General features: G+C 45.9%; 1 long non-coding RNA gene across 2 annotated transcripts; it reads right to left on the minus strand.

Annotated features, from left to right (window-relative positions):
• Positions 1–73: 73 nt before the first annotated feature.
• Positions 74–12,241, minus strand: LOC121493841. Of its 2 annotated transcripts, none has more exons than XR_005988570.1 (4): positions 12,153–12,241; positions 7,399–7,729; positions 5,986–6,059; positions 74–276 (listed from the first exon to the last, which is right to left on the minus strand). It is a non-coding gene; the product is annotated as an uncharacterized LOC121493841 (long non-coding RNA). The 2 variants fall into 2 exon arrangements; XR_005988569.1 differs by lacking the exon at positions 74–276 and adding an exon at positions 5,094–5,217.
• Positions 12,242–21,817: the final 9,576 nt, after the last annotated feature.

The following is a 21,817-nucleotide window of genomic DNA, read 5'->3' on the forward strand; positions in this document are numbered from 1 at the left end:
ATCCTCTTGGAGCCCTTGAGCAGAGGGGCCAGTGAGAGTAAACTTCTTCCCGTACCCTGATAAAGCAGGAGTGGAAGCCCTTGGTGTTTCCACGGAGAAAACACTGACCCCAAGGAAATGCACATGGAATGGAGAGGGATGGTGTCACCAGGATGTCAGGGGCAGCGCCCAGCGCTCAGCACTGCTCACTCCGGTCCTATCCCGCCGTCTCCTCAGGCCCACTCAGGGCGCCTCCTGCCTCATGACTAACGCAGTGTGTGCCGCTAAAGCTGCTCTCTGGAGAAAAAAAGGGGAATAAAAAAGCCTAATTTGTGGTATCTGCCAATTTCCCCAGTGTAAACACTCCCACCGTGGCAGATTTCAGGTTACCAGTGGTTTCACAAGAGGCTCAAAAAGGTCTGATCATTTTGTGATTGGCTCTTGCAAACCGCAGGGTGATGATGCCAGCACCCCCTCATCCGTCCTGCCCCAGAGGATCCCCAAATCACACTGAGGGGGAACATCACTTTCAGCTTCTCCGTCAGAAGGAGAAGTGGTTGAAGTATGACCGGATCATTATGACTCATATCACAGCGCTGCATGTGGAAGGACAGGACGCAGGGGGTTTTGTTGGCCAAACTGGAGCCCAGTCTTCATTTTTCAATCTCACTCTCCTCTCTCCATGGGCTGGGGGACGGGAGGGGGGCCTGTCCACAGAGCCTCTCCTCTGCCTGCCTCATGGCAGCGCTTCACCCTGAGGCCTCTTCAGGCTCCCTGCCAGGGCTCCCACAAACTTGCTCTCTCCTTTAAAACCCCATGATCCTAAGCCAGAATGCAGAATACTCCTTCTTTAATTGGACAAGCTTAAAATGGAGGGTTTGGGAGCCATTCTGGATTCTGGGTTCTGCCTTTTGGTTTGGGTGGTGCTGAAATGAACTCTTTCTTTAAAAACTTGGCCCCGGGAAGATTCTGTATCCAAGACCTAAAAGCCTGGACAGATTTTTTTCTTGATTTTTAGGGAGTCTTGAGAATGGCCAGGGGGTGGGGCAGGTAGTTCTCATAAAGCTGAGCATGACCAAATTTGTCTGCCTCCTGTGACATCAGAGATCACGCAACCCTTCCTTCCCCTTTAGGGCCTGGGGTTGCCATTGAGCTGAGTATAGGAAGGTGACCTACTTTTCTTCCCAAAACATTGAGCAGCCAGTTGCATTTTCTGATCTAAAACTCACCCACACCACTATAGTCTCTGTTCTGCTGCCCTCCTGGGCATGCTTCTGGCTAGAGCTGGTTTTGAGGTTTGTTTTGTTTCTAAGATTTTTAATTTATTTATTCATGAGAGACACACAGAGAGAGGCAGAGACATAGGCAGAGGGAGAAGCAGGCTCCCTGCTGGGAGCCCGACGCGGGACTCGACCTCAGAACCCCAGGATCACGACCTGGGCCAAAGGCAGACCTCAATCACTGAGCCACCCAGGTGGCCCAGGAGCTGGTTTTGTAAAGTGAGATTTACCATGGGAGTCCTCAAAAAGGCTCGTCTGACAGCCTCAGCCCACATCCCTCCCAGACATCGGTGTGGGTGCTGAAGCTGCCCGAAACCTGACAGGTGTGCAGCACAGGAGAATCCAGGTTTGCCCCCGTCTCAGCTAGGCAAATCTCATGGGAAATGGCCTTGAACCTGAGGCTTCTTTATTGTTCTAATCACTCAAAGTCAGTCAGCTAATGAATATTTATTGAAGGTCTATGTAGGGGTTCAGAACATGCTACCCCAAAATATGCCACTGTTAATGATTATGTTGACCTGAAGTCACTTGAGAAACAGTAGAACCAGGAAGGGTTCTCTGACCTGCCCCCCCTCTTTTTTTTTTTTTTACCTAAAAGCAGATCATAAAATTTCCCCTGAGAAGAGACAGGTGTCTCTCACCAGAGACTGGAAGAAGATGCCAAAAAGGTCCTGTACAAACAATACTAATATCAGTATCTTTTATTGGTTTCCCCCATACATTTCTTAGTCACTGGCCCACAATTTACTACCTCTAGTCCAAACCTCTTTATCTTCTCCCCACAGTATATTTGGGCCTAACAGCTTTTTCAGCTCCTCATATTCCTTCTAAAAACTCCTGTATGTAAAAACATAAACTATACATGTGTGTTTTTTCTCCTGTTAATCTGCCTTACTATGTCAGTTTAATTCTTAGGTCCAGCTACAGAACCTAGAAGGGGAGAGGCAAGTGTTTCCTCTCCTACATCAACTATGGAGATAATGGTGAGCAAGCAAGAGCGCCTGCCCTCCCAGGCTTACTGTCCAGTATACAAGGAAAGCGGTCCTCAGATAACTTGCAATAATTCAATAATGACATGGGCACCACGAGGTGTGGTGAGAGCATATGACAAAGAGGCTAATGTAGGCTCAGGGACCCAGAAGATTCCTGGTGAAACTGAGTCTGACGCTGAGGCCCGAGGGATCATTCACATTCAGTGGGATATGAGATTCTCCAGGACAAAGAATTTGTGCTTCAGAAACATCCTTTTTGGGGGGATGAACTTGGAAATTTAGGTAGTAACTGGGTCCTCTTCATATGTAGTGTGGTGGTGGAAACCACTGTTTGCCCCTCAACATTCTTTCTTCTGTTCCTAATAACAAATCCCCAGATTTTGCTAGGTACATTGCTACCCAGAGAAAAGATTACATGACCACCTGGCCAATGAGATGTAGGCAGAACTGTGTGGAGTCTCTGAGAAGCCCTTTTGCTGCTACCTGGTATCTGGATGTGATGGCTGGTGGCTGAGCAGCCATCAGGGATCATGAGGAGACATGCTAAGGTTGGGGGAACAGTATATTAAGTAGAGCTTTGTTCCCTGAAGATCATAAGACTGGCATACTGGCCCTGGATTGCCTATCTCCAGGCTTCTTTCATGTAAAAAAAATAAAGGTTAATCTTTATAAAGCCTCTATTATTTTCAGATTTTCTATTACACAAAGCCAAATATAATCCCAACGACTACACTCAACTTCCCTTCAGCCCAATGAAGAGAACGTTTATCTCTTTTGAGGGCACAACCCACAATTACCTAGTTTATAGAAAAGCCTGTAAAAATAACAAATCTCTTTTCCTGACCCCCTGCACCCCCACCCTGGTCACCTGTCCTCCCCTCGCCTCTGTACCTCCTCTCTTTCCTAACTCCCACACCAGAGCTAGGCCTGACCTCAGTGTTTCCACCTCCATGAATGACAAGTTCTCAGCCCAAAGATTCTTGAGCTCTTGCTATCTTCCCTCAGTGGCTACCTGATGAGAGTCCTGCTACAGAGTCACACAAAATTCAGGGAGGTAGTCAGCCTTCCAGGCTCTCTCTCATCCTTTCCAAAGAAGCTTAAAGATTTAGAAAAAGCAGGCAAAGTTGATCACATGCACCAATTTGAAAAACCCGCAAAAATTATTGGAAGTGCTTTAATGGAACCTCCCTGCACTGAGCTGTTTAAGCAGTGTCAGCCTTCATCAGCCTGTTTCCGCAGCCTCTGGCTAATTGAGTCCAAGAGGTCAAGACTCAAAGGGAGAAGGCCAGTGTGTCTGATTATAAAACTAGGGCCGCTGGGGGGCGGGTGGGGGGAGAGGAATGCAGACCTCACATACTGGGTCAGATGAGGTATGAGTTAAATGGTGAACCCATCACAGACCCACAGACACACACACACACACATTGAAGTCCTAACCCCCACTCTCAGAATATGGCCTTATTTGGAGATAGGGTCTTTACAGAGGGAATCAAGTTAAAATGAAGTCATTAAGGTAAATCCTAATCCAACATGTTTTGTGTCCTTATAAAAAGGGGAAATTTGGAAACAGACAAGCACACAGGGAGAACACCAAGTGAACGTGAAGGTAGAGACAGGGTGATGTTTCTACAAGCCAAGGATGCCAAAGATATCAGCAAACCACCAGAAGCTAGGGAGAGATTATGCCTCACAGCCCTCAGAAGGAACCAACCCGGGATCCCTGGGTGGCGCAGCCTGCCTTTGGCCCAGGGCGCGATCCTGGAGACCCGGGATCGAGTCCCACATCAGGCTCCCGGTGCATGGAGCCTGCTTCTCCCTCCGCCTGTGTCTCTGCCTCTCTCTCTCTCTCTGTGACTATCATAAATAAATAAAAAATTAAAAAAAAAAAAAAAAAGAAGAAGGAACCAACCCTATTGACAACCCTTTATCTGACCTGTAGCTTCCAGAACCATGAGACAATAAATTTCTGCTGTTTAACAATCAATTAACCCAGTCTGTGGGTCATTGTTAGGACAGCCCAAGCAAACTAGTACAAGGTCCCTTAAGTGTCAACTAACAGAGGAGCTTGGGGACAGCCACTGGTCTCAGCTGATTTCCCTGCTGCCTCACATAGGCTCTGAAGACCATGAGATCAACTGGAGTCTCTCTTCATCATTCCATTTAACAGAGAAACCCAAGTGGTCCTCTCTCCACTTGCAGACAACCAGCCGCTTATTGAGTGGGGCCAAATCCTTCAGGAGGGCCTCTTCTGCTCACCTCCTGGGAATCATACAAGTACACTTCCCAGGAGTGAAGGGCTGATGTTAACTGGAGAGGGCTGGTTGTGGATCGATCTATCCCTCTATCATCAGTCATCTACTTATCTCTATCATCTATTTTTTTTTCCTTTTCACCCCAAATCAATGTTTAGGGGAAGGGGAAAGTGGTGCATGGTCTTTTCAGACTCTAACTAAAGGCTTTCTAGATTGAATAATTCTTGTGTGTGCATGAACACACACATGAAAAAGCTGTATGTGGACTCTCCTGCCCCTGTTCCCCCAACTTTGCCTTCCACTTGGGAGCTTGGAAGGCAGAAAGGATAGGGGAAGAGGAACAAAAGCTATCCAAAGGCTCCATGGAAGCAGATGGGTGGTCCAAGTGGCCAGGAGCTGGCTCCCGGCTCCACTCACTTTATCAGGCTGATTTGAGCACACAGGGCATTTTATTAAGCAGAGTGAGGAGCAGGGAGCGTCTGTGTCATTTCTTGTTCAGCTAATAGTTCTTCACTTTTAATATTTTCCTCTCACCATAACCAGATGTAACCCCATTTTTAAGAGGCTTAATTTGAGATCCAGCAACTTACCAAGGGGGGGTGGCGCTGAAAGAGGCTTGGAGACGTGGCTACAGCAGCTCTGAAGTGTCCACTCTGTGCCCACTGTCCACAGCACGTCAACTATGAAGGTCCCAGAAATTTGTGCTCAGTGGACCTAGAGACAGTTTCCTGGGTAAGGAAATGTGTATTTCCTTTCCTATTTATTCAGCAGTAATGCTTTGGGTTGATTTTCTAGAGTTGGCTACAAAGAAGAAGATGATGATGATGACAATGAGGCAAAGATCTGTGGACATGGATGGCAAGCCACTCATAGAATGTGTGTGGAAGCCTATGCCGCACTAGAGCAGGCTCACAGAGGACACAAACGTGAACCTTGCTTTGAGGGCCTGAAGTCTAAATGGGCAGGTCAAACTAAACTCAAATGAAACAAATTGATAATGTTTCTTTAAATGCAAGGTGGTTTTATTTGCTGTTAATAAAAATAGAGACCCCTCAAATTGTCTCAAAAAGGATTTATTGTAAGTGCCCATGTGCTTGGCACTGGAAAGGAGAAGGATGGAGGACTGGCGAGCACCCCTGCCACTCTCACAGAAGGCCCTGCACCCTCTCGTGGTGTCTCTGCTCCTCCCTCTAATGCCACATCCTCTGTTCCTGTAACTGCTGTTCTCTCCTAACCTCAGCTTACTGAATCAGATCTCCCACCTGCTCTGACTCTACCTCTAAGCATCTTTTCAGCCTTAACAACCACTCCAAGTGGTATTGCATTCCTTCTGTTTGGGTAATTGTTTGGTAGTTCTTTCTATATTTGATTGGCCCAGGCCCTAGGCTTCAATGATGATGGCTTCATCATTGAAGCCTAGCCATCATCATCACTGGCTTCAATGAGCCTGTATTTTGGCTATCCTTGGGTCACTTGTCATACCTGAAGATCCAGTGAGCTGTGGCCAGGAGTAGTGGATCACAAGACCACCTGAAGGGCCATGGGCAGGTAGGCACCTAAAACAAATCCAGTAAGGGGACTACTGATTATAAAGTCATGGAAAAGAGAAATCACTATGAGCCAAAGAGAATAAACAGGATGTGAGATGGCTGGGGTTTCAACACATGGCATTAAAGTCCTAGGGAAAAGAGGAAAACTGAAATGTAGGAACAAGTACTGGGGCCGACTATAGTGACAATCATTTATTTCCTTTTCCTATGAAAGGCTTACACATCTCTGCCTAGATAACATCAGACTTGTGCATGTGACACTTTTGTCCATGAAAGGTAAAAGGGATATGTGCCATTTCTAGGCAAAAGTGTTGATGATTGTAGCATGGTTCACATGTTCTCTTTTCCCTCTGCACTGAGAACGACATGGTCCCAAACAGGGAAGGTCCCATTCATTTAGGTCCCAGAATGACAACTTGGAGCAGAGCTACAGCAAGTACATGATGAATATATAATGTAAATAAGAAGTTAGCCTTTATTGTGTTAAGCTTGAGATTTTGGAGTCATTTGGGTTTTTTTGGGTTTTTTTAAAACTTTTTTTTAATTTAAGATATTTATTTATGAGAGACAGAGAGAGGCAGAGACACAGGCAGAGGGAGAAGCAGGCTCCGTGCAGGGAGCCCGACGTGGGACTTGATCCCAGGTCTCCAGGATCAGGCCCTGGGCTGAAGGCGGTGCTAAACTGCTGAGCCACCGGAGCTGCCCATGGAGTGATTTGTTATCACAGCATAGCCTAGACTTGTCTGACTGATAGGAAGATCACATTGTGTTCAAATAAATGGGAGAGAGAGTGGTGGAGGTAAAGAGGTAATGAGAAATAGGGATAGGAACCAAATGTCTGAGAAGGAAGACTTGAAGCAGGATCGCAAGAGAAGACCTGGAAAGGAATGAGAGAACTTCAAGAGTCATTTTAAAGGAAGATGTACCAGGTTTTGGGAACAGGTTGGAATGGGGAATGAAAGAAAGTGAAGAGTAAAAAAAATATTTTTTAAAAATAAAAAACATATCCCTTATTTACTAGCTTATCATAGTTGGAAGTTGGAACCATTTTGAGACAAGGATGGCCTTTTAAAAAAAATGGAACTTAGGGTGGACATCTAGCTAGAGATTTTCATCAGGCACTTGGGAATGGGGTCAAGGCTAGAAACAGACTCTTGAGAGTCATCAGCAGAGGTGAGAGAGTTGGGTCAGTGAGTTTTTAGAAATTTGTCTTTTGATCTGTAAATATAGCAGGTTGTGAGAAACAGAACACAAACACCATGTTGAAGAGAGAAAGCAAGACCAGACAGACAGAAGAAAGAGGAGGAACTAAAATGAAGACCGTCCAGCAGCATCATTCCCCTACCTTGGTTTTGAAGAAAGCACATGCTTGCATTTTCTCTTGCTTGGAGAGCTCACCCAACAACTAGCCACTCTCTGACTTTTGCTATAGAATCTCTCTGGAAGGATAATCTTCCCAGCACCCTAAGATTCTGGAATTGTCCATCCGGAAGTCCCCATGCAGAGATCCTCATGATTGCAATAGCACACACATGCTTTCATTTCATCCTCCTTGAGAGCAGTTGCTGCTTTGTGAAAAGCACAATTGCACCCATTGTTCCTGTTGGCACTGACTTCTGGCTCCAAGTTCTTCATTTTCTTCTACTTCCTGGTCTCTTGAAGAGACTAAGGAACAGCTGGAGAGACAAGGTTGTTGGCTTGCAAACAATAGCTCTGGAAGTGCCTCCAGAACACCCCCGCCCCCCGCCTGCACCAAATGAATTAGGTATCACTGCATATAGTGAGACCCCATGGCTTTGGGGGGTGGGTCCTGGCCAGCTTTTACTCTTTCTGGCTGACCTGGGAGAGCTGGTCAGGGCCCACCTTTCTGACCTGTCTGCTTGATATTCCTCCGGTAAGTGAAGGTACAGCTATGTTCTTGTTGTATCTTTAAAATAAAAAGCTAGGAAATTTCCCAGGGGCTCTAAATCTACACTTCAAGGGGGGAGGGGGGAGAAGGAAAAAAAGAGAGAAAAGAAAAAAGGCATTAACCTAGTTTAGCTATATTTTAGGAAACACATTCTGGGCACAGGAAAGCCCGTTATGCTTCCAGCTATAGGTTTTCTGGATAGAAAACAAGACGGAGCTCACTTTTGAGCATATAGGGTAGAGCGTAGGATAGAGACTATTGCATAAGGACCCTAGATTTTGGAGTTTCCAACAAGAAAGTCTGTCAGAAAGCACCCCTGAGACAACATTCTGTGGAATGTATGCATTTGTAGGATGCTTTTTGCTGAGGCACCTTTCAAAGAGCTTCTCTTGGATGTGTCTATTGGGCAGACAGGGCTGGACTGGTCCACTTGGGAATGAATAGGGTGAGGAGGACGAGTGCCGGCTCTGCCTTCATTGAAGCCTCTGAAAACCACACAGAAACTCCATCCCAACCCCATCCTCCAGATGGGAAACCAGAATCACAGGAAATCATCTTTAACTTAAGGGAGCACCCTTAAGTCACAAAATAGCCACCAAAGAGTAACTCCGTCTCAAAAGCTCTGTAAGGTTTATACATTATGCATCTAATGTAGTTAGCACTTGCATGTGCCACAGGCTCACAACTTCTATAAAAGGAGCTGGTGCATTCTAGCAGCCCAGCCTCTTTCACTGAGGCCTGGGAAGACACTTAATCCTGCACTAATGAGGTTCTTGCCCCAAGCCTCCAGGGAAGCTTCCTTTTTATTTTCCTGATTTGCGTTTCATCTCTTAAAATAGTGTAGTGCAGGGTCTTGTTGACTGGTAAACTGGGATTTGCCTTCATAGCTCTCTCTCATTCTCTCTCTCTCTTTCCAAGGGGGAAAAAAACAGCCAAGAAAAAAACCCCAGTGTTTTTAATCTACTCCATATAACCAATTACTCCTAAACTTAGCAGCTTAAAACCATAGACATTGATCATCTCACAGTTTCTGTGAATTAGGAATCCAGGAGAGGCTCAGATGGTGTTTTCGACTCATGGTTTCTCATGAGGTTGTGGTGAAGCTGTTGGCCAGGGCTGCAGCCATCTGAAGGCTCAGCTGGGGTAGGGTCTGCTTGGGAGCTTAGCCACGTGATTGTCAGCAGGCCTTAGCTCCTCACTGGTTGTGCCAGAGACTTCATTCCCTCACCCTGTGAGCCTGTCATAGCCTGCCTGCCTGTGGCACTTGGCTTTCCCCAGAGTAAGTGATCTAAGAAAAAGAGAGAGCCCAAGGCAAAAGCCATAGTTTTATAACCTAATCTCAGAGTGACATCCCATCCCATCTGCTATGTTCTATTGGTTAAACAGACCACTCTCATGAGAGAAGAGCTACGTGAGGGTGTGACTGCCATGTGGAAGGCTGGCACCCATGCCTCATTTGGGAAAGAGAGAAGTGGGGCAGAGGGTCATGCACAGAAAAGTTTAGTGGTATGAACCATCTGATTACAGACTTTTTTATTAACTAGTTGAGTGTCCTTCAAAAGTCAGCATCTCTGCTCCTCCTCCCTGGGACTTTCTTTTCTGTAAAGTTAGGTACTCAAACTAGCATGATCTTTAAGTTTACTGTGGTCTGTGATTTGAGGTTGGTGAGGGGAAGAGTGGAAAATAGAAGAAGTAGACCCAGAAAGGAACTTGGATCTCATGAAGCAGCCCCAACACCAGAGCCCTTAGCTGGCTTCAGCCCCAGGCCCAGGCGTCCCACAGTTCCATGATCGGGATGGATGCCCAAATCCAGCCATTTGCTGAGTGAGGAAATGGAAAGCTCTTTTTTTTTTTTTTTAAGATTGTATTTATTTATTTATTCATGAGAGAGACACAGAGAGAGGCAGAGACATAGACAGAGGGAAAAACTCCTTGCCAGGACCTGATTTGGGACTTGATTCAGGACCCCAGGATCAACCACTGAGCCACCCAGGCATCCCAGGAAGCTCTAATTTAATTGCTGATACCCTGTTTTGCTGACATTTTCAGACCTATTTCTGTGCAGGAGCAAACCAAAGATAACTGAAGGCACTCTGAGCCTGGGGAGAGGGTTCCCCTGGTTTTTAGAGCTGGCAGTGGTTTGTGTGTACTTTGATGATGGTTCCTACGGTCTAAAGGAGAGTGTCTCCAGGGAAGTGGCTTTGGAGACCATCATTGCTTTCCCTACCACTAGTCCCCCATTGTTTCTTCTTATTTCACATCCTGCCTAGCCGTTCCAGACCCTTCTACACATGAGTGATGGATGTATTGGACTTCGGGGAGCATGTCACTCAGTAAATCTGGGAACCTTGATGTGAAAGCATCTTTGAAAGTCTCTGATGGGGCTAGTCTCACTTGGGGGAGCTGCCAGCTGAAGGAGCAAGACCAGGCTTGGCTTGGTCAACTTGCCTTCCTTCCTCTGGGTTTAGCACAGGAAAATAGCAGCTCTTCAAAATCAGAGATGCATGGACTTGTACGTTTTTGAGTCAAAGGACTTGCTCTTAGAGATGAGTTATCTACTTCAGTAACGGTCTTGGGAATTCCCTGGAAGCTCCTGGGATTTATGATTACCTGAGTAATTTCTTGGCATGGCCAGTGATGCCTGAGTCATCCCAGAAAGCATCCCAGGTGTGTATTCTCAAATGGCTGAGATTTATTCCTCAAGTTTTGAGTTGTTCCTTTGGGAAAGCTTCCAGTTTTGTGGTTCTCATTATAAAACTAGAATCTTTAACTGCTTCAGGAAGCCCCCGGGGCTGAGGGGGAAGTGCCCATGACTGCCAGACCCCCAAGCAAAAGTGGGGCAGCACAGCCAGGCAGGAGCAGCAGGTTCTGGCTGAGCAGGAGACTAAATGTCAAATCCTCAGCAAAAATTAAAGAAGCCCAGTTAGAAAGCCAGCCTTATCCACAGAGCTAGGCGATATCAATAGCTGCATTCTGCTACCCTGAGAACATCCTGACATTTCAGACTCAAGTTCTGGGGGCTGTCGTTTGAGTTGACTTTAAAATAAAAGTTGTGCTTCTGTGTTATGAGTCCTATGGTTCTGTCACTTGGACCAGAGCTACCCTCCTAAGACCCATTTTCCCACCTGAACGTATTCAGGAGACCTATATCCTCAGGACTGCTATGTTTCTTCTGGCCAAGCTCCTCCCAGGATTTAACACTCACCTTCTCTTCTCTCCCCTTCTCTCACACTCTTTGGTCTCAATAGGATATTGAGCTGTTCTAGATTTGGGAATTAAGAACATTCTTACAATCAGAATCTAAGACTTATGGGGTCTTAGAAGCTCTCTAGTCCAACCTTCAACCCTCCTCTGATTCAGAAATCTTCAAAGATCCGGCTTCTGACAGACCCTTTAAGATAGGGACAACGCTACGGCACAAAGTAATTCATTCTCTTTGAATGGCTAATGATTACAGAATCCATTTTCATACTGACTTTCTTACACTGAAATCTGTCTCTTTGAAATTTACTCACATTGACACTTATTTTGCCTTCTGAGGCAACCTAGACTATTGCTACTCCTTCTCTATAGCAGCCCTTCAGATGTTTAAGAAAATTGCTATGAGATAGGGTGATGTTATAACCAAAGCATACAGTTTGGATCTGGGTTGGGTTCCAGATCTGCTACTACTGGTTGTGTGTGATTTTGAGAAAGTCTCATCACCTCATCTGCAAGTAGAGCTAATCCCCACTGTATACAGTGGTGTGTGAGAGCCAGCTGCCAAGTGGCCCTCCTCTCACTTCTGCTTTCAGTGATCTTGTGTTGGTCATTTAAAATGAGCCATGGTGGGAGTATTTACACCAAGGAAAGTGAGTGACAAATGCCATAAGTCAGAGCTTTTATTAATTTATTATTTTTTTTACCACCATACCCTTACCATAATCTCAATGAAGTTGCAATGATCAAATAGGACAAGAAAATGTCCTTCGTGAATTATACAGACTCTAGAAAAACTGAATATTAGTTATTTTGAAAGACTGCTAAAAAAAATAGCCCCCAGTGAATCACACTCCTAAATTCACACTTTTGTGTGGTCCCTTTCCAAATTGTATCTGGACTGGTCTTATGACTTGCTTGGTCCAATATAATGTTACAAAAATTCTAGTCTTGGGCATCAAGAACCTTGTAGCATCCACTTTCACTCTTACCGTTCTGAGAAGCCATGAAGCCTGGGCTTGCCTCCTTGCAGATGACAGCCATGTGGAGAACTGGTTTGAAAGGGCCCAAGAAGCAGAGGGGTGCAGCCAGTCCAGTCATCCCAGCCGAGGTGACAGACATGCCAGTGAAGCAATCATGGCTCCTCCAGCACCAGTCAACCTGCCAGCTGGCTGCAAGTGTGTCAGTGAGCCCAACTCCCATTACACCACATGGGGCAGAGAAAAAAATCTCTCCAGCCCAGACTGCAGAATCCTGAGCAAATGAATGGTTGTTGTTGGTTTAAGCCACTTAGTTTTAGGTATGGTTTGTATACAGTGATAGATGACTTATTACAGCTATTTTCATTTCAGGCTCCTCCATGTCTTCTCTTGTCAAAGCTAAACTTTCCCAGGTCCTGGATGGCATCCTGGTCTTTCTCTGGCTGGGCTCCATTTGTCAGTCCTAGGATGGACATATGCTCACCCCCAATGCTCTGACCATGTAGAGGCTGAGGGACGTCTGCTCTCTGCATTCTGGAGCCTAGATAATCATCATAGAGGGTGAGCCAGAGCTTTTGGCACTCACAGCTCATTCTGTGAGCTCATTCTAAGCCTTTGCAGTCAACTCCAACCCTCAGGCTGTGAAACTAAGCTCTCCCATGCTGACATCTTTTTTAAAAATCTAAGTACAAGCATTTATAGTCATTACTACTGAACTTATTTTTTCACTTTCAATTTATTTCAGCCTTGCAAACTCTGGACTCCAATTTGATTTTAAATTTTGCAAAAACAGCAGCATTTCCTTATATACAAATGATCATCCCTATACTGAAACCATCTATCTCTAGACTCGGGCACCTCCAAATACACACAAACACACATGAGCACAGCAAAAGGCAGAAATTCATTTCAGTGTGCATAGCAATGATGGTGTCTTCCAGTCATGGGCCTTGATGGTCAGTCAGCCTTCTGCTCTCCTTCCCAGTCTCATCTCACTGTCACTCCCTGTTTCAATAGGAGAAACCACAGCTCTAACAGACTTAACTAAGTAGGGTTTATTTTTTTTCAGAGAATGAGAAGCTCAGAAATAGGGAGTCCGTGACTAGAGAAGATGTCCCATGATGCCATTGGAGATCAGGCTTCTGTGTTTCTATTCATCTAGTCTCATGGTTTCAAAATGGCTGCTCCACCTGTAAATGTTCCACATGGGTTCCAGGCAGGAGGGGGACAGGAAGGGAGAAGGGAAAAATGCAAAAGGCAAGTGCCAGAGAGCTTGCTCCCTTTGATCAAGAAAACAACAGCTCTCCTGGAGACCCTACCCAGGAGACTACTGATTACATTCATTGGCCAGAATTGGGTCATGTGTTGACTCCAGCTATTAGGAAATCTGGGAGGGTGAATATTTGTAACTGGGCACATGGCCAGTCTGGGAAAAAAAGAACTGAGGTTCAGTAAATAAGAAAAAAATGGAGAACGAATAATGAGAGGGTTTATATAATAGCAGGGTTTGCCACATTCACCCACGTATACTACAAGTTATCATCTTCATATACCAGATATATGCCAAGCTTATTGAAAAAAACGTTGCAGAAAATGAGATGTGGTATTTTGCAAAAAAAAAAAAAAAAATAGCCCCAAATTCCTCCTATTCCTGTGCAAGCAACTCTTTTCAGTGTGACTCTGACATTCCTCCCCTCAAGAGTCTATTTCTCCATACCTTCAATTTGAATCTGATCTGCTCTTGTGACTTGCTTTGACCAGTAGGATGTGGCAAAAGTGATATTATGGGACTTCCTACCTCATATCTCTAAAGAACTTTCAGCTTCTAAGCCTGTCCCCTTAGAACTCAGTGCTATGTACAGTCTCAGAGTGGTTCTCCTGGAAGAGAAGCCCAGCAGGGAGCCAGCGCCAACTACCAGATGTGTGAGTAAGTCCATCTTAGCCCATCCAGCCCCCTTTTTGCCTCCAGATGATGCAGCTGCAGAGGTAACCCCCAGAGACTCCCTCCTGTGCTCAGCCCAACTGACTCAGGAGCAAATAAAATCGTTGTTTTTAAGACACTAAGTTTGGGGTGGACAATGCAAGAGGTAATTCATTTGGGAAGTGCAAGCTGAGTGGATATTTGTGGTGTTGTTGGATTCCTGCATTGACCCAGATCTGGTTTTCAAACTTTGTTCCTAGCAGCCCTGCATGGAAACCAAACCAACTGCTCCCCGAGCTCTCATTTTATCCAGGGCGGCTCGCCTTTATCTATTTTGCAGATTTTGATTCTGTGCAAGATTTTATTTTTTTTAAAAAGACTAACCACTCAACTGGATCCTAAGTTTCCTTTAATCCTAAAATGCAGTAATCACAATTATCTATTTCAAAGTTGCATCCCCCACCCCTTTCCTGTTCCCTTTCCTTCTTGTATCATCTTATTTATGGCCATGACATTTCATCATGAGAGCTCTTGGTATTCCTTCAGTCTCTTGTACCAAGTCCCCCCTGACCCTCTCCTGACACCTCCCTCCCACTCCATCTCCAGCACATGACTCTCTCACTGCCCTTTGCAAGGCTCCTTAGGGGATATCTTGTGTTTCATCCTGAGAAACTGAGGCTAAACTAGGAGAGGTGGCAGTCTGTGCAATTATCAGAGGGATACCCTAGATATGATTGTAAGTGAGAGGGTTCTGAATGACACTTGCCCATGAGAGCCAAGGTGAAAATTGGTTCTTTAATGGCTACCATTTTCTAGAGCTTTCTATGTGCCATGAGCTGTGACGGCTTATCTCACCAAATCCTAACAACCTGGATAGGCTTTATCTCTCACTTTACAGATGAAAAAAATTGAGATTCAGGGGTACCTGGTTCAGTCTGTTAAGTGTCTGCCTTCAGCTCAGGTCATGATCCTGGGGTCCTGGGATTGGGCCCTGCACTGGGCTTCCTGCTCAGTGGGGAGTCTGCTTGTCCCTCTGCCCTCTCCCCACCCCACCCCGACTTGGGCTCTCTCTTTCTTTCTCTCTCAAATAAATAAAATCTTTTTTTTAAAAAAAAAAAAAGAAAGAAAAAATTGAGATTCAGAAAGGTTAGGTAATTTTTTTTGGGGGGGGGTGTCTGTCAATTAAAAAGTGGAGTTATAAAAGGCTCAGCATGTGAACGGTGATTATGAGAGTTTTAAGCCTTTTTTTGTGTTGTTGACATTGAACTATTTCTGTTTGCCTTTTATTGTTTGGTTGATTAAATATTTTCTTCTATTTTTTTTTTCCTTAAAGAAGAGACCATGGGCCAGAATGTCCTTCCCAGAAGCTATTTGCTACCTAGACGTCTTTACGGAGCAGGAAGATAGGCAGATGCTATAGTCATGACTGACCCTGGATGCTCATGAGATGGTCATATGTTATCACTGTCTGCCTGGGCTTCTTTCACTGGGGAACTCCTCTGCCCCTAGTAAATGTGGACCAATGGGGCTGTCACAGCACCCACCCCCCACACCCACCAGATATGAGCCACCATTGGTCTCCCACTAACCCTGACAACCAGTGATTGCCCCTGTCCTCCATGTTGCCTATGAGGTCATGCTCTGTTTTGGTCCAGGGTTTGTTCCCCTAGAGTTATGCCATGCAAATCTGTACAACTATAGTGCAGGGGGACAACCATACAACCATAAGATACAAATATAGACTCTGGAGCCAGAGCACCAGGGTTCAAATCCCAGTTCTACCAAGTAATAGCTCTGTGGCCTTGGGAAGGCCACTTATCTGTGTCTCAGTTTCTTCATTTGCAATAGAGATAGTAATTGGACTAACTCATAAACTTTTTTTAAAAAAGCAGGGATTAAGTAAGTTAATATTTGTGACCTACTGAGAACAGTGACAAGCTACTTACATATTGGATTTAAAAAGAAAACATCCTGCCGCTCTAAGGTGTATGACCCAAGTGAGGCTGGCATCCTTTCCTGGGATTGATTTTTCAGAAGTGGAGAAAGGAAGCTCTTTTTTCTACAGGAATTTCTAAATTGGGGCTTCTAATGGCCATGATCCTCACCACATGACCAAGGCACCTCTGCTGAAAGAGAATGAGGGCAACATGCAAAGACAAGCAGGGACCAGCAGATGGAAGAGCTAGAGAGAGAATCCTGGCAGGGGTGCATGGCCCTTCTCTCTGATTGCCACAGTCCCTTCATCACTTCTGTCGCTGCCCAGATACTCTTCCAGCTGCACAAGACAGCCAACCCCTCTTTTCGTTTTTGTTTAAGTTATTTGGATTAATTTTCTGTCCAATTGAAACACTCTTGGCTATTCTAGGTGCCTGGCATCAGGGTTTGCAAATTCAAATGCCAATAGGAATCACTAGGTCAAGTGCAGAAAAATCACTTTTGATGGCTAAGGATGTATAGAGAAATCTGTTCTACTAAAGAAAAATGGCATTGCAAATGCAAAGTCAACAGCCCCTGTCCCCGTGTGAGGGCTGTCACGGAGAGTAGGGGGGTGCGGAGAGCTGTCAGACGTGCACTCTAAATAGCACGTTTTGCCATGAGAGTCCAGGTGAGCAGTATCTTCTGATTGTTTTTTTCCTGCAAAAGAAGTCATAAATCTATAACTCTTCCAATCTATAGATTATAGATTGGATCAAATTTCTGATGATACTGTGTGATGGATCTGTAGATGAATGTGTCCCGAGGGTTGCCAGTTATCACCCTAGCTGGTCCAGTTCCAGGGTTTCCCTCTGGAGTGGACGACCCTAGAAGTCTAAATGGAACCAGAGTCCTGGGACTCAGACAGAGGGTTTCTGGATTCCTTTGCTCCATCTCCATATCAAAGTTGGCCTCAGTGTAGAGGGATTCCCCAATGTCTTGTAGACCAGGCCCCTCCTCACGAGTGTCCTAAGTGCCTGTATTTCTCTGGCTTCTTCCTTGCAGGCTGTATTTGTCTTTCTGTTTGAGGCAGGGAGGGGTGGAGTGCTGACAAAGGAGGCCTGGAGCCCAAACTGAACATACAGAAGTTGGATGCTCCAGTTTCACTTGGGATTTTACAGCTCATGTGACTAGAGCCTGGGCACCCAGGGCCTGCAGCAGGAACATTAATGACCACCCAGGCAAATAACAGAGTGGGAAGCTTTTTTGGAAGTCTCCAAGGGCAGAGCCGTGCTGGCAGCTGTCCTAGTCTAGCTAAATCCCCAGCCCTGCTCTACTGAAGCCTTACTGCTTCACAGAGCAAGGGGAACCAGCTACTTGAACGTGGGAGCAGCAAGAAGGGATCTAGGGGGTCTCCTTGGAAGGCTCTTTTCCTGAACTCTCCTACTGGGAAACAGAAGGAGAAGACTCTTGTATGCACTAGCTCTTGTTAGAAACAAGAGATAGGTCTTGTTCCCAGCCCCTAGATAGGTCTCTAAGAAACACTGCAGGAGTTTGGGAAACAGGGGTTGTTTCTATGTGAAAATGAAAAGAAATCTTCGGACCCCTTTCTGGATAAAATGAGTAAGAGATGAAGCAGAGGGGATCAGCAGTAAATGCCCCCCCTCCCAGTTTGGGGACCAGGAAGAGGGAACCCAGAGGGGCTTTCTTGGGTAGAGCCTGAAGGGTCTTCCCTTAAGAATCCAGCAGCAGCTCTGTCCCAGGCACACACATTCTGACTCTATTTCCCTGAGACAGGCCAAATATTCTTGGACTTTCTTTTTTTTTTATCAAGCTAAAGAGTTTCTGGGGTTCTAAAGGAAATTTGCAAATGCTGAGCCCAGGAGAGGGAGCTTAAGGCTTTGTCTGGAAGCCTCTAAGGTTTCACGCTAATTTAGAATCAGTGAGTCTAGTAGCACTTGGGCAGCAGGCTGTGTCCCTGTTCACTTTTCCCATCCTGATTGGTCTCGGGCCCTTGTAGAGAGCCTGACATCAGTGGGTGCTCAAAGAATGTTGCTGAACTGAATTGGAAATGAATTTATTCAACCTCTGTTCATTCAATAAGTGCTTCAGTGCCCAGGCACTGTGCTATTGGAGTGGTTTTCTTGTAGAGGGCCCTCCTGGAGTTATGCCACTCAGCACAGCACTGGATTCGTGGCCCTGTTTAACCAGAACGGGAATGCCAAACGCTGGCAAACTAGAAAACTGAAGACAAGTCCGAGGGATACAAAATCTTGTTGTTGCTGAGGACACAGCTTCACATGGGACGCAGGCCCAAGTCGAGAAAGTTAAACCCATCTCCTGCCATGATTTTAGGGTGTTTGATGAGCCAACCAACAATCTGGAATCTTGACAGTCATCCCTCCCCAAGGTCTCAGCTTGCTTTCTCCTTGAACTTCTCCATCTTGTTCCCTAAGCACGGCCTTCTGCTCTCCCGGCTTTCTCTGCTTTTTGAGATTATACCAATGCTGATTCCTGGTCCCTTTGTTTCTCCCCTATAACTCCACCCAATGTGAGTGAGGTCATTGGAACTGTGCCCTCCAGAGTGCTCAGTTCCATGCACCCCATCTCATACCCTTACACATACCAGGGAAACTTCACTCACAGGTCCCTGGTTTCCAACTTCCTCTGAGTCCTCAGATCCTTTAAGATGACTAGTGACACTTGGAAGGAGGGACCTGGATGGGGATGAAAAGATGAGAAGTAAAGTAGTGGGAGTGAGTAAGCTCAGCTACATGTGGGAGGAGGTGGGGAGAAAGGGGAGTGTGGCCAGCAATGCCCGGTAGAGTGACCACTGAGGAAAGGCTATTGGATTAACCATCAGGTCACTGATGACCATTGGGGGAGCTGCCTCTGCAGAGAGAAAAGGCAGAGAACAGCCATCAGCAGAGGGACAGGTGGGAGATGAAGCAGTAGACACAAGAAGAGACTCCTGCAAGGGAATTCCACTGGAGAGGGAGGGGACTGCATAACAACCTGGATGCAAGTGCAGTTCAGAGTATTAGAGAGAGATGTACCTAGCCCCTGTGAGCTTGGGAATGCCACTGAACAACTCGAAGTCTCCGTTCCCCCATCTCTAAATGGAGAAGACATCACCTGTTTCATTGGATTGGTGTGAGGATTAGTCAAAGCACATAAATCTCTTTGCACCTGGCACATAATAAGCACCCAAGTCATTATCTTCTTCATAGTTGCAGGCTTGTGGGAAGAAGCCAGTGGAGAAGGGAAAATTAAAGATTTTGGAAGGCTGGTAATTGGCAGGGTGTGTCCTAGAGATGGGAGATAGGAGAGGATGAGGGGAACCTCCTAAGGGAGGAGGGACTATTCTTCTTCTGGGGCAGGAGGAAATGAAAGGATGGACGAAGATGCAAATCACATTTGGAGGTGAAGGGGCTCAAAGCTGTGGAGGTCCGCACCAGGTGTCTACAATCATCTGAGAATGACATAGCCCTTCTCAACCCTTCAGCTCTCCAGGCTCCCTCTTCCATCTAACCAATGAAGTATTTGAAGAAAGTTATTCTGACCATACATTGTTTATATAGACTGAGCATCACTGGTTTCTCATGTGGTGTGGTTTCTGCATGAAATACCATCCTCCAAGGGGATCCTGCCAGGATATTCAAGTGTTAAAACGTGCACCCAGAGCTAAGCCTAAACATTTCAGATATAGCCTGCCCTGTGACAAGCCCGGGGGGCTCCCGCCTCCCTCTCTAGACACCTGTGACTCTGCCAACACAGGCAAAGGTTGTTTGGGTTTCCAGCTGCCAGTTCAGCCTTGATTCACACGGAGCTTGCAGCCAACCGAAATCTCTACGTCAATTTCACATACAACTCCGACAAGACGGGATTCCTTCTTCTTGCTTTAGATATTTCTTTTCATCACAAAGCACAAAACTCTCCTTCTGGTGCTTTAAATTTTATCTTCATTTTGACCCATCCTTCTAGTCTTTCAGATTCAGTTCCCCTGGCTCAGAGGAGGAAGTCACATTTCAAACCTGTCAGGTGACACTGCCCCATTTGCACAAAGAGTCTTTGTTGGTTACAGCTCTGCCAGGACTTCGCAGAGAGGCTCCGGGGATTGAATCCCTGTGAGGATGTGCAGGAAGATGGGTGCTCCCCCGGGGCCAAGGATGTGGAAGGCTCCTTTGGAGAAGTGGGCCCCTCTCGGAGAACTCGAGACCCAACTTTCAGAAAAGGTTCTGAGCAACATCTACTTTCAAGTCCAAAACCACTCTTGGGAAATGAAACTAATTGTGTAGAAGGTTGATGCAAATACATACCCTTCCTGATAGCAAATGGGGGTAATATTTCCAGATGGCACCGACCCGTGCGCAATATACATTGAATGAGGAGATAGAATGAATAAAGGAGTCACCAAGTGAATGTAACATGAACGTGGATGATTTTGAAGCCCCCATTAGGGATCCCTGGGTGGCGCAGCGGTTTGGCGCCTGCCTTTGGCCCAGCACGTGATCCTGGAGACCTGGGATCGAATCTCATGTCGGGCTCCCGGTGCATGGAGCCTGCTTCTCCCTCTGCCTCTCTCTCTCTCTCTCTCTCTCTCTCTCTGTGTGTGACTATCATAAATAAATAAAAATTAAAAAAAAATGAAGTCCCCGTTGATCAAGGCCATAGCAAACTTGCTGCAGTAGGGTAGGGATATTGGCTGTCCAAGCCACAAGGTGTCCAGAGGACATGGGTGTCTAGAGGGCAAATAGCCACCCTCCCATCTTTGACCTTCTCCCAGGTCTTCTGCTATCTTGTTTTACTCTCCCCTGGGTATTTAATCCTTTCCTCTGTCCCCCACTCTGTCATCTCCTGGGAGGAGCTTGTGTAAAGATGAATTCAAAACAAACCAGCCAGTCTGAAAAGACAGCTCTTTCACCCCCACCCCCACTCCCAAGAAAGATTTAATGTAAAACCTGTTCTTGGGATCCATGTGATTCACAAACATCACTGCTTCCATCAGCTCAGAGTGCAAGGGAATGGGGGAGCTGGGAAGAAACAAATGTGGCTGCTCTCACCTTGGAGAGGGGTCAACTGAGACAGAGGCTCAGCTAGGACGTGGGAGGTGACAGAAATAAACAAAAGGTGGCTGTTTCCAAGGCCAGTATTCTGTCTTCGACTCCTCAAACCCCTGTCTCGGTAAATGACACTAACTCCTTATCATTTCTTCCAAGAGCAGACATGGAGATTTAGAAACCCCTCTCTTCAAAGACACAATGACAAATGCAGGAAATGGGACCCCCAGCTTCAGTGGATTATTTTTTGCTTTGTCTTGATAATTGACATGAAATAAACAGCCTTTTGAAACAACTTTTGTTAGAACGGTCAACTCCTTGTGGGCAAGGATGGTGTCTTTTTCATTGCTGTGACCCACCATGGCACTTTGACCAATCCCTCATCTATAGTAGGCATGTCATAAATACCCCATAAACTAATAAGTGCTTTCCTCACCCAGAACACTCAGACCCGTATTCCACTAATATTTACTGAGCTCCTACCAAGTACCAACCAGCATTCTCAGAGCTTTGCAAATGTTAAGCAGTGAGTGGGGGAGGTTGGGATCCTTCCCTAAAGATAGTTTGTCACATGGTTGTGGGTGACCTGCCAATGTGGCTCCAGTTCTCCTGAGCTGCAAAAGGAGCCCTGGGATCAAACATCCTTGTACAGAATCCCACAGTTCCCTTATTCAAAACCAGACCCTTCACATCAAATGGTAGGATATATCAAGAAGCACACCCCACTTTATTTTTTCCCTAAGAAAGCTGCTACTGTCTAATCTCAGCTGAGATGGGGTCAC

The sequence above is a fragment of the Vulpes lagopus genome, chromosome 6 (genome assembly GCF_018345385.1).
Source record: "Vulpes lagopus strain Blue_001 chromosome 6, ASM1834538v1, whole genome shotgun sequence".
NCBI lineage: Eukaryota > Metazoa > Chordata > Mammalia > Carnivora > Canidae > Vulpes > Vulpes lagopus.